This window comes from Dama dama, chromosome 30 (genome assembly GCF_033118175.1).
Source record: "Dama dama isolate Ldn47 chromosome 30, ASM3311817v1, whole genome shotgun sequence".
In the NCBI taxonomy this organism is placed as follows: domain Eukaryota; kingdom Metazoa; phylum Chordata; class Mammalia; order Artiodactyla; family Cervidae; genus Dama; species Dama dama.
In genome coordinates this window covers 82335454-82348490 of record NC_083710.1, presented here as the reverse complement: position 1 = coordinate 82348490, position 13037 = coordinate 82335454, and positions in this window count along the sequence as shown.

The following is a 13037-nucleotide window of genomic DNA, read 5'->3' as shown; positions in this document are numbered from 1 at the left end:
AATCACAGACTACAGTTTTTGGTATTGCCAGAATGTTTCGTGGTGAGGGTCATTCTCCTACAGATATCAATTATAAATTTTGGCAAATATATTAAAAAGAACTATTTGAAAGTTATGAATCATCACCAAAGACAGGAAGAAACCAAAAGATATTTGATTTTTGATACAAAAATGAACCACCTGGATGAGATCTATGATGACAAACCTTTTTTCTGAAGGCAGCCGTCAGTCCATGCAGTGCTGTGTGGGAGAATTAGAGCAGAAAGCCACGCAAGCTTGAGATGTCTGAGAAAAGAATTTGGAATTGCCAGAGGATCTAAAAACTAAGGGAAAATCCCAAGGAATACATAGGCATATCTCCCCAAGTCTGCATATCAGTTCAGTTCGGTTCAGTCGCTCAGTCGTGTCCGACTCTTTGAGACCCCATGAATCGCAGCACGCCAGGCCTCCCTGTCCATCACCAACTCCCGGAGTTTACTCAAACTCATGTCCATCGAGTAGGTGATGCCATCCAGCCATCTCATCCTCTGTCGTCCCCATCTCCTCCTGCCCCCAATCCCTCCCAGCATCAGGGTCTTTTCCAATGAGTCAACTCTTTGCATGAGGTGACCAAAGTATTGGAGTCTGCGTATATTCTTCCCTAAATCCTTGGCTGACTTCAGAAGAGCTGAGGTGCAGGGAAGATTTCAAGGAGCAAACCATAAAGCCAGAGCTGAGAGTCTGAAAGAACTGGGCGTAGGTTTCAAATTTTTGTCCGCCATTGAAGAAACAACTTTTGATTTGCGTTCCAACCAATTAGAGGCATTTTGTAAACACTTTGGGCTTCCCATCAAAATCAAAGAAGGGCCATGTCTCAAAAATAAAATATATGTGTCAAGACTAAGCTATCTAGCCATCAGACTAGACTAAGTACAAAATCAACAGTCTCACTCATAAAATGAAAAGCCGATACAAGTTCAGTGTAGTAAGCCAGTAATTTAACTGTCCACCAGATCAATAAGCAACACTCCTCAGAGGAAGATTCTATAATTAAGTTCTCTGCAACAAATAATGCACAATACCCAGCACACACTTGAGAGGATAAAACCTAGGCATGCAAAGAAACAGGAAAATGTGACCCATACTGCAATGGAAAAAATGTCTAGAGAAGACTTCAAAATGTGACGTTCTGTCTCGAAAAAATAGTGAAGTCCAGCACTCTTCATCAATAAAAAAAAAAAAGAAAAAGAAACAAGAAATCTGGAAACAAGTAGATTGGATAGATAACCCAAAGCTAAGAATGTCAACATGTAGTATCCATGTATTACCCCTTCAATGGATGAATAGATAAAGAAGTTATCTGTTCATATATATGAAATCCATGAAACATAGTTATAAAGCAAGATGTAAATACTATAATGAGTGAAATGGGAAAAAGAACATTATGACTCATCATGGTTCCCAACTGATGTACATCCTAACATCCTCACAGTGGCTTGCAGGGCTCTGCTTGCAGGGCCCTTTCATCCTGTAAATGTCTGTCCTCTTCTGTTCCTCTTCTCTTTCCTCTCTCCAATCCAGCCCTGCTGGCCTCCTCTCTGGTCCGATAACTGCCAGGCAGGGCTGAGGGATTTCATCTAGGATCTTGCCTTCAAAATGAATTGTGAGTATAACCTTCTTTCAACACCATACCTGGCACGCCTTCTCCTTACCATTTGTTTTTCTACTTAATTTATTAAATTATCATCATGTTTACTTTCATTATTTATCTTCCATCTCCCTCTGACCACACTACAAGCTTCACAAAGACAAGAATCTGCCCATTTTATTCCCCGGGTGTATACCAAACACCTAGAACAGTTGCTGGCTCGTAGTAGGTACTGAAATATATATTAATTACTACAGTCGGAAGTTGGAAGGCAGAGAAGCAATGTGAAAATGCTAATTTTTGCCACCTTTTATGCTAGGGAGTCAAAATTGCATAAAATTCATGATGCAATTTTAAATGCAGTCAGCAACATCTTACGCTTTCCATAATGTGTGTGTGTGTGTGTGTGTGTGTGTGTGTGTGTGTGTGTGTGTGTGTGAACTCACTTCAGTCATATCTGACTCTGCGACCCTATGGACTATTGCCCACCAGGCTCCTCTGTCCATGGGGATTCTCCAGGTGAAAATACCAGAGTGGGTTGCCATGCCCTCCTCCAGGGCACCTTCCCCACCCAGGGGTCGAACCTAGGTCTCCTGTGGTTCCTGCATTCAGGCATATTCTTTATCACTGAGCCGCTGGGGAAGCCCATGCTTTCCTTAAGACTGTCTCAGTAGTTATCTGAAATCCTTCATTTTCTATTTTTCTGATAAACTCATTTGAAATATTGTGAATTCATCTTACTTTTACAAGGACGTGCGTACATGAGCTCATTTTTATAAGTTTATCTCTCTCTATGCCAACAGAAAGACATCATCCTTCCCTCAGTGTATCTGCATAGGGACATATCTGACCTGACGCTCACTTAATATTAACAAAGGGTATTTCTGGAGGCTAGTATTTGAACATTTTTCTTACTTTCTTCTTTGAACTTGTTTGCATTGATTGCATTAATTTATAATAAATATTTATCAGTGGTAAAAATTATCAAGTTGAATTTAAAAGATAAATTACTGCCTAATGAAGTAGCTCTACCCAAATGTCCCCAAAGCAGCTCATATTCAACATGTGCTCAAAACAGAAATTGACTGCCCTCATCCTATTTACCCCAAGCTTGTTTTCTTGTAATTCATTGAGGATGAGGCCTGCTTATCAAATTGCAACTTGAAATTTAAATCTCTCTTTGACTCTTTCTGACTTAACAAGGCACCTAGTTACCAAGCGTTCTTTGTTTATAACTTTAATTAGTGTCTCAGAGCCATCTCGGCTCCTCAATCCCATTACTGTGATCAAAAACCCTGTGAAGGACGTAGTCCAAATTCCTTCATTCATCACTCAAATATCTGATCTTTTGTCCTTAACCTCAGTCACTGCCTCTCCCCAGCCTAGACACCCTTCTTGAACTCTTAAAAGCCTGGACGATTTGCCTACATTTAGGCTTTCCTATATTTTGTTAATTTTGCTTTCTCCTCTCTTTGTATTTAGTCAAGTATCCAAAAAATCTAACATGTCTCAAAGTACAAAGGAAAACAAGGAAAGATTTCTGTCTGTCTGGTTTTTTTGTCATTTTCCCCCTCGATATAGAAGTTTGACAGGAGCTAGAGTACATGAGGAGAAGGCAATGGCACCCCACTCCAGTATTCTTGGCTGGCAAATCCCATGGATGGAGGAGCCTGGTGGGCTGCAGTCCATGGGGTCGCTAAGAGTCGGACACGACTGAGCGACTTCACTTTCACTTTTCACTTTCCTGCATTGGAGAAGGAAATGGCAACCCACTCCAGTGTTCTTGCCTGGAGATTCCCAGGGAAGGGGGAGCCTGGTAGGCTGCCGTCTATGGGGCCGCACAGAGTCGGACGCGACTGAAGCGACTTAGCAGCAGCAGCAGAGTACATGAAGATGGTAAAGAGATGGGGTAGGTATACTGCTCAAAAGGGAAACCAAGGGAGAAAATCTGAGAAATAAGATGCAATCAAAGCGCATGTTCCAGTGTGCTCAGTCGCTCAGTCATGTCCAACTCATCTGTGACCCCATGGACTGCAGCCCGCCAGACTCCTCTGTCCATGGGAATTCCCAAGCAAGAATACTGGAGTGGGTTGCCATTTCCTTCTCCAGGGGATCTTCCCGACCCAGAGACTGAACCCAGGTTTCCTGCCTGGCAGGCAGATTTTTTTACCACTGAGTCACCCGGGAACCCCTTCTAGGGTTGCATCATCTGTTTAATTAGCTGAGCCTGCCACTTGGAGAGGTCTGTTGCCAGGATGTCACTGTTCCAGTTTTGGAAGGTATGTGTTTTATCAGAAAGGTTGGTACCTTGAACTTTGTTTCTCAAAGTACCATTGTACATGAAGCTCCTGACATGATTGACATATAATTGGTGTGTAACAACTAGGCGCTTGACCCCCTCTGAGGTCCAGCCAGCCACAAAGCCACATCCAGGGCATCACTGATGGGTAAAGGGTCTGGCTGTAGACCCCTGTCCTGTACACAGGACCAGTTTCTTGAAGACCAGGAAAGACAATGGGAATCCAGGCATTTGCAGGGAGCTATTGGAAGTCAAAGTGAAACCATGCTCAAGGACACACGAGGCTGGGACTGGTAATAAACCTGGGATCAAGAAGGGGGGTGGGGAGAGTTGCTGAGCAAGAACAGTAAATACCACTCACATAGCAACACTGATAGGCGAGGCAGGGGGGAAAGGTGAGGATGGATGATTTATACGATCAAGACAGAGGAATCTTGCATATGGGCATCAATCATGGAAACCCCCATGATAGGGGTTTTCACAGCCTGATACAGAGCACGAACCAAAGGTCCAGTTGAAAGTTTGCAAGAAGAGAATGTTCTTAGGCACTTGGTTAGCAAGGACTTCTTTCCTGACTCAGTTCTGATGCAAAATATAGACTAATGAGTAAGAGAAAGCCATGCTCCAGAAGGAATTCGTTTGTGTCCATCCAAAAATTTATATATTGAAGTCCTAATCCCCAGTACCTCAGGATGTGGCTTTATTTGGACACACAGTTTTTACAGATGATCAATCTAAGACGAGGTCATTAGGGTGGATCCTAGTTTAATAAAAAAAAATTAGGTCTCATTTCAAGGTTTTTTAATTAGTTTGTATTGGAGGGTAGTTGATCTACAATGTTGTGTTAATTTCAGGAGCACAGCAGTGAATCTGTTATACGTATTTTCACTCTTTTTTTACATTCTGTTCCAATATAGGTCATTACAGAGTGCTGAGTTGAGTTACCTGAACTATACAGTAGGTCCTTATTAGTTACCTGTTTTATATATAGTAGTGCGTATATGTCAACCCCAATCCTCCAATTTTCCCCCTGCTTAACCTCTGGTAACCGTAAGTGTGTTTTTACATCTGTGACTCTATATCTGCTTTGTAAATAGCTTCATTTGTACCATGCTTTTATACTCCACATATAAACACTATGATGCAATATTTATCTTTCTCTGTCTGACTTATTTACTTAGTATGATAAACTCCAGTCCCATCCATGGGACTGCAAATAGCATTATTTCAATCTTTTTATGACTGAGTAATATTCCATTGTATATATGTACCCTATCTTCTTTATCCATTCTTGTGCCAATGGACTTTAGGTGGCTTCCATGTCTTGGCTACTATAAATAGTGCCGCAATGAACACTGGGGTGTGTGTATCTTTTCAAATCATGATTTTTCTCCAAATATAGGCCCAAGAGTGGGATTGCTGGATCATATGGTAGCTCTATTTTAGTTTTTTAAGGAATAGTCTAATATAATTGTGTGCTCCTACAAAGAAGAAATTTGGACATAGACATAGACTTGCACAAGAGATAACACCTTGTGAAGATAAAGAAAGATATTGAGGTGATGCTGCTACAAGCCAAGGACCACCAAAGACTGCCATCCAGCCCCCAGAAGTCAGGATAAGCCACGGAACAATCTCCCTCAGGAGGAACCAGTCCTGCCAAACAGCTTGATCTTGGACTTCTACCCTCTAGAACCCTGAGTACCAGTTTGTGGTACTTTGCTATGGCAGCAGGAACAAACTAAGATGGGTGGAAACTGACAATAAAAAAAGTGAACAAGTAGATATGCAGTGGATTCCCACTAGCAGTTAAGGGCTTTAAAGAACAAGCAGGGGACTTCCCTGGCAGTCCAGTGGTTGAGAATCCACCTTCCAATACAGGGAAGTTAAATCCCTGTTCATGGAACAGTGAGCTAACTTCCCACATGCCACGGGGCAGCTAGGTCCATGTGCGGTAGCTCCCAAGCCTACACACTCCCGAGCTCACACTCCACAACTAGAGAGACGCAGCAAAGACCCAGGGCAGCCAGAAATAAATAAGTAGATAAATAAATAGAGTTCTAATACCTTTAAAAAAAGGACAAGCAAAGTATTGGGCTTAAAAGTGGACAGAGTATTTTTTAAACAAAGTCATCAGAAGAGGCTTCTCTAAAGAATGCCATGTGCAGAAGACTTAAATGAAGTGAGGGGATGAACAGTCCTGAAAGCAAATGGAAATTGTTCTGGGCAAAGCAACAGCCAGCCCAAAATCCCGAGGGAGACATGAAGCGCTCATGTCTCCAGGAACATCAAGAAGACCAGAGTGGCTGGAGCAAGACCATGGCAGAGGTCCCAACTGAAAAGACGGGGCCAGGCTATGCAGAACCCTTTAGAACACAACAGTCTGGATTTTATTCTGTGTCTAACGGGAACCTCTATGGAGAAGTTGAGCAGAGATTGGCATAATCCGGTGAGTTTAGTTTTAACTGTTTTGTTTTGTTTTTTCATTTATTTTTATTAGTTGGAGGTTAATTACTTTACAATATTGTAGTGGTTTTTGCCATACATTGACATGAATCAGCCATGGATTTACATGTGTTCCCCATCCCAGTCCCCGCTCCCCCCTCCCTCCCCATCCCATCCCTCTGGGTCTTCCCAGTGCACCAGCCCTGAGCACTTGTCTCACGCATCCAGCCTGGGCTGTTTGATCCTAAAGATTGCTTTGTGGAGAGCAGACGATGGCGGGGAAAGGACGGATAGCTGGAGGTAGCCTGTAGCTCAGGTGATATTGCGCTGCCGGCCGGAGAGGGGCGGTAGCGAGGCGAGAAGATGCCGCCGGATGTGTGGCCGTCCTCGGCCAAGGGACGACGCCTCGGGAAGGGTCTTGAGAAGCCTTCAGGGCGAGGGAAGCGTTGGTATGAACACGTAGGTGATATGGCTGAGATGCTGGCTCTAGGAATAAGGCTTCAGATGTGAGGTGGGAGGAGCTGAGTTTCCGAGACACTTCCTGCTAGGTGAGCCAGGTCAGGGTCAATAGCAGAGGGGTTATTGAGCTAAAGCACAGTGCACCTTGAGTCCGATGGGAGTAGGTTTTCTGGCCTAGGGCTATCAAAGTCACGGGTATTTCCTTGGCCACCAAGCCTGCAGGATCTTGCCAGGGGAAGTAGTCTGTGTGCGCACATGCGCGGGGGCCGGGGGGCGGAGGTCTATGCACAGAATAAGCATAAGGATGTACGCAGCCTCGCTTTTTACTGCCCGGGGGAAATTGGAGAGGCAGTGTGAAATGAGTCCCTTGGCGTCTGTCTGATCCAACAGACCTGATGCCCACATCGACCTGAGGCTCTGAGGGAAACCTGTTTTTTATAAAGGAGCTGGTATACCAGGTCTTCCACATCTGCCTACGTGAAATGGTTCAATTCCTCTGAGCCTCGGTCACTCCTATAAATTAGAGATGATAGTACCTTCCTCACAAGGAGATAGACTGTTTTTCTATGTTAACAAGGTCACAATCTTACTCTTCCGAACCTGACAGATGATAAATAATCTAAGACCCTGGTGACCCTCTCTGAGAAGTCAACTGTAATCTATTGAGGGTGTAAAAATTTATAGAGAATAAATGATTGAGGAGCTGAGGTTATGAGACCACTCTTTGAGATTATGCATCTGTATCTCAGCCAGCTCTTGATGATACGAGTACACGCTTGAAGATCCAAAGAGAATCTGTCTCACGTTACAACTCAAATTCAATTTTTTCTAAAGATAGTGCCCATTTTCAAATTTAGTACCACTTTGAAATCAATGAGTTGCGACTGATTTGTAATTAGCTGTGTTTGTATACAAATTATCTTGAACCACAAAACTAAAGAGCATACCCAAGAAATAGTGACGATCAGGAAATGGCAACCCACTCCAGCATCCTTGCCTGGAAAGTTCCATGAATGAAGGAGCTTGGCAAATTACAGTCTGTGGGGTCGCAAAGAGTTGGACACGACTGAGTGACTTCACTCACTCAGTCGTCCTAATAAGAGACGGCATGACCCAGAAAACAAACTCATGTTTACCAAGGGGAAAGGGTGTGGGGAGGGATAAATTAGGAGTTTGGGATTAGCAGATACACACCACCATGTATAAACTAGATAACCAACAAGGCCTTACTCTATAGCATAGAGAACTATACTCAATATCTTGTAAAAGCCTATAGGGGAAAAAAGAACATGCAAATGAATATATGATTCACAGTGAGTGATTCACTGTATTGTTTATCTGAAACTAACACGACATTGTAAATCAACTCTACTTCAATAAAATTAAATTTAAAATATATTATGAGTCACTGAGGAAGCAAAGAGGACATAAGCACTGCCTTCTGTAAAAAGGGTTTGCTTGGAGATTTATCTAGAATTGATTAACCCAAGAGTACTTTATTAAAGACTCACAGAGATTAATATTTTTAGACATTTAGAGAATGCTTAACTGATCGCTACAAAATTACTAAGCCGTAGTTAGTTAGCAACCATAGGAGGGTAAACCAAACCAACCCTTGTCAAAAGGTGAAAGTGAAATATCCATCTCCCTACCTCCCTACATCCTGATGCTCCCCAAACCCCCTATGTCTACCCCCTGCTTTATTCTCCCACGAAATCATCTCAGGTCTGGTCTTATCTTCCGTCACTTGCCTTCTCTGGGCCAGGACACGTATCTTCCCCCAAGTCTGTTCCTGCCACCACATAAGTGTTATTATTTTTTTAATCAACTTCTATTGGAGGACAGTTGCTTTAGAACGCCATGTTAGCTTATACCGTACAGCAAGATGACTCAGCTGTCCGTGTGCGTATATCCCCTCTTTCCGGGTTTCCTTCCCGTCTAGGTCACCGCAGAGCACTGACGGCAGTTCTCCATGCAGTAGGTTCTCATTAGCCTTCTGTTTTATCCACAGTATCAACAGTGTGAATGTGTCAGTCCCAGTCTCCCAGTCATTCCATCCCTCCCCTGATTTCCCCCTCGGTATTCATATGTTTGCTCTCTACCTCTGTCTGTGTCCCTATTTCTGCTTCGTGAATAAGGTCACCTAGAAGTGTCGCCACTTCTAACTTTCTGTTAAAGAACAGCGAACTTCTCACGCCTGCAGTCTCCCGTCGCCCACAGACAAGGGTAGTCCTGTCTCGACTTCTGACCCCATAGATCAGTGTTGCTTGTTTTTCTGTGTGCTCTTTTGTGTCTGGCCTCTTTTCCTCAACATTAACCTTGCTGTGGCGGATCATTCATCCTAATTAAGGCACAAAATTACATTGTGTGGATAGACCATGATTAATGTACCCACTCCACCCCCTGGTGGACCTTTGGATAGGTTCCAGGTTGGATCTATTATGAATGGTGCTACCAAGGACTTTCTAGTTCAAATCTTTCAAGGAACTCAATTGATGGATTTGTTAGGTCTTTACCCAGGACTTGAATGACTGGGTCATAGGCCACGTATATGTTTAGTTTGAATCATTCTTGTAAGTGGTTACACCATCCTCCAGACTTTTAATATGGCTTCATATTCATTCACAAAAGCCTTAACAGTTGGCCCAGTATCTTCAACCAAAGGACACCTAGACTTCAGATCTTCTGAGGCCAAGTCCAGTGCTTTTCACATTCAGTAAGTTCTAAACCCTTCATACTAAATACTTTCTTCTTACCAATACTCTCTTTTTTCCTTTACTGCCTCTCAGATGCATGGACAGCTAGCTGTTCCTGGGGCTATTCTCCCCAGGGTATTTTTGTCTCAAAGAGGGTCATTGGAGAGTCCAAAGAATAATTCTAATCATGGGATTTTCAGGCTCCATAAAAGCTCAATCCATAGGAAAGGATGGAAGAAAGGAGAGAGGAAAGTTGTCTCAGAAAGAACTGTGCAGACTCTCTCAAGTCCCCAAGACTGTTGCTCTGAACAGAGCCGTTCCTGATGGAGCACAATAGGACATAGAAAGCTCATTTCTCATCATATGAACTTCAGAGCAAACACCTCGCATGTGTGTACGTGTGTGTGTGTGTGCGTGTGCTAAGTCACTTCAGTCGTCTCAGTGACCCTATGGACTGTAGCCCGCCAAGCTCCTCTGTCCATGGGATTCTCCAGGCAAGAATACTAGAGTAGGTTTCCATGCCCTCCTCCAGGGAATCTTCCCAACCCAGGGATTGAACCCACGTCTCTTACGTCTCCTGCATTGGCCGGCAGGTTCTTTACCACTAGTGTGACCTGGGAAGCCCAAAAACACCTTGAAAAGATATTAAACTCTCATTTCTCCAAAACCATGCATCTACACCGGAACCAGACGGAAGCCTGAGCCATTGAATTGCCCCACGACCCTCCATTTCTCCACTCAGGAGGCCAGGAACAGAAACCGGCTGCTGGCTTCTTGAAAGATGCCTCGTTTCTGAGCCCCGGGCATGAAGAAGCAGAGCAGAAAAGACTGAGAAAGATGACAGTGGAAATCAAGCCCCAGCCTCCCGATGGCTCACTCAGGTGTGCATCTGTTCCCTGATTCTGTGTGGTGATTAAAGCAAATGATTTTTTTTTTTCATATTTAGACCTTTCCTCTTCATCCTGGTCTGCTGCCTGAATTTGAATGCAGCTGAGTTAAGGGTATTAATTAATTGTGAATCACTCCCATACTTGAATAGAAGGCCTCCAGAGCCTAATGTGCAAATTTATGTAAAAACAATGTGAAAATTAGAAATGCATTGGCACATTTTTTTTAAACCAGAACTGTAGCACTCCAGTCTAGTCAAACAGACTGCTCATTTGCAAGTTGTCTATATGCAAAGCATTCAGCCCCTGGGAGCCTCAAACCTCCTTAGCAAGTCGTCTGAAATTTGAGAAGAGCTTTTGTTCCCCATCCGGGTTTTCTCTCCCTTCACTGGTCTCTCCTGTGGACCAAGGGCTGGGAGGCTTACACCTGGCAACTCCAGGCATGGCCAGAACACGTAGCCCATCCTGGGAAAAGTCCTAGTGCTTCCACACAAGCCACAGGACCTTGATTCCCCTTTCCAGACCAGACTCAGAGGAGTAGGAGATGCTGTGTGCCCGCAGGTCCTGGGCTAGCTCTCAGACTCTGCCTGGCAATGCTGGAGGTCAGAGCAGGGCAGCTGCTTGGAAAGCCGTTCATCAACCTTAGGTAGGAATGTGTCAAGTTCACGATTCTACATCTCTGCACTGGGCGGTCCCTTCCCTCCCCTGGCTTGGCTTGGCGGGGTGGGAGGGTGGGGAAGAGCTCCCAGGGCAGTGCCAAGGTGTGCAGCAGGGGCACATTCCTGTCATCTGCACTTGGCTGGCTGGCAGTGAGCCAGAAGGGGTCAGAGGTCAGAGTGAGCCAGAAGGGGTCAGAGGTCAGAAGATGCTCAGATGCTCGGAGCCAGCCAGCAGGGCAGGGCGTGTCATTCCACTCCCAGGATCAGGAGGGGGGACCCCAGATGGGAATGAGCTAGCTCTAATATTTTAGCTAGTCTAGTCAAGGCTATGGTTTTTCCAGTGGTCATGTATGGATGTGAGAGTTGGACTATAAAGAAAGCTGAGCGCAGAAGAATTGGTGCTTTTGAACTGTGGTGTTGGAGAAGACTCTTGAGAGTCCCTTGGACTGCAAGGAGATCCAAACAGTCCATCATAAAGGAGATCAGTCCTGGGTGTTCATTGGAAGGACTGATGTTGAAGCTGAAACTCCAATATTTTGGCCACCTGATGTGAAGAGCTGACTCATTTGAAAAGACCCTGATGTTGGGAAAGATTGAAGGCAGGAGGAGAAGGGGATGACAGAGGATGAGATGGTTGGATGGCATCACCAACTCAGTGGACATGAGTCTGGGTGTTCTCCGGGAGTTGGTGATGGACAGGGAGGCCTGGCGTGCTGCGGTTCATGGGGTCACAAAGAGTCGGACATGACTGAGTGACTGAACTGAACTGAATCTTTTAGCTTCAGGAGGGGGAAGGGGGATGGCAGAGACAGAGGGCCTCCCAGGAACTGGCAGGCAGAGCCCATAAGCCCACCCACGCGGGGAAGGCAGGAATGGACCCACCCATGTGGGGTAGGCAGTCATCGACCCAGACACCCAGGGAATGCAACCCTGGAGCAGGCTCCTGGGACCAGCAGGGACCCTGAGTCCCTGTCACCCTTTGAGGACATGGCTCAGGGTTTTCCCAACAGCTCAGCCCCAAATGGAAGGGTCATGGTCAGGGACCCCAGCAGCTGGGACTTCTGACTCAGTTGACTCCATAGCTGGCTTAGTGGCCGGCACCCCCATCGCCCACCACCCCCATAGCTCCCGTTCACTCAAGTTATGACAAAGTTTGATTTCCCACATCGAGTTGCTCTGTAAATGCTGTTTGCAGTAAGTTCTTCAGTACGAAAGTGACCAGTAAATGTGATCTTCACCAGCTTGGGTGCAGTTGGCGACACCCTAATGTGGGTATTGAGACCAGCATGATGCCTGGATCAGCAACCTCACCCTGAACTGGGAGCTTGTCAGAAATGCAGACGCCTGGGGCCCGCCCCAGACTTCCAGACTCAGACTCTGCATTTTAACAAGACCCTCTGGGATTCCTGAGTCCACGAAGTTCAGAGAAACCCTTTTTTAAGGTATTTCTCTTAGTCTCCACCAGGCTAAACTGAGTTTCAGCATTTCCAGTTAATATATGCTGGACTCAGACAGTAAAGAAGCTGCCTGCAAAGCAGGAGACCTGGGTTCAGTCCCTGGGTTGGGAAGATCCCCTGGTGAAGGGAATAGCAACCCACTCCAGTATTCTTGCCTGGAGAATCCCACGAACAGAGGAGCCTGGCGGGCTACAGTCCATGGGGTCACAAAGAGTTGGACACAACTGAGCAACTAACACTTTCACCTTACACTTCCAACCTTGAATAAAGCACCACATTTCCTAGACCCTCAGTCCTCATCTGTAAAATGGGGGTGCTAATCCTACTTAAGGTGTTAAACTGAATAATAAAGTTTGTGTTATAAATTGCAAATCACAATCAAGACATTCAGTTTTATTCTTGGGATGCACCCTGACCCAACAATTGGGTTGTAAAGCTTTGAGAACAGGAAGAATTTCTGCTCTTCCTTCTTTTTTAACCTTCCATGTACCTTAAGGACAGCATTCTG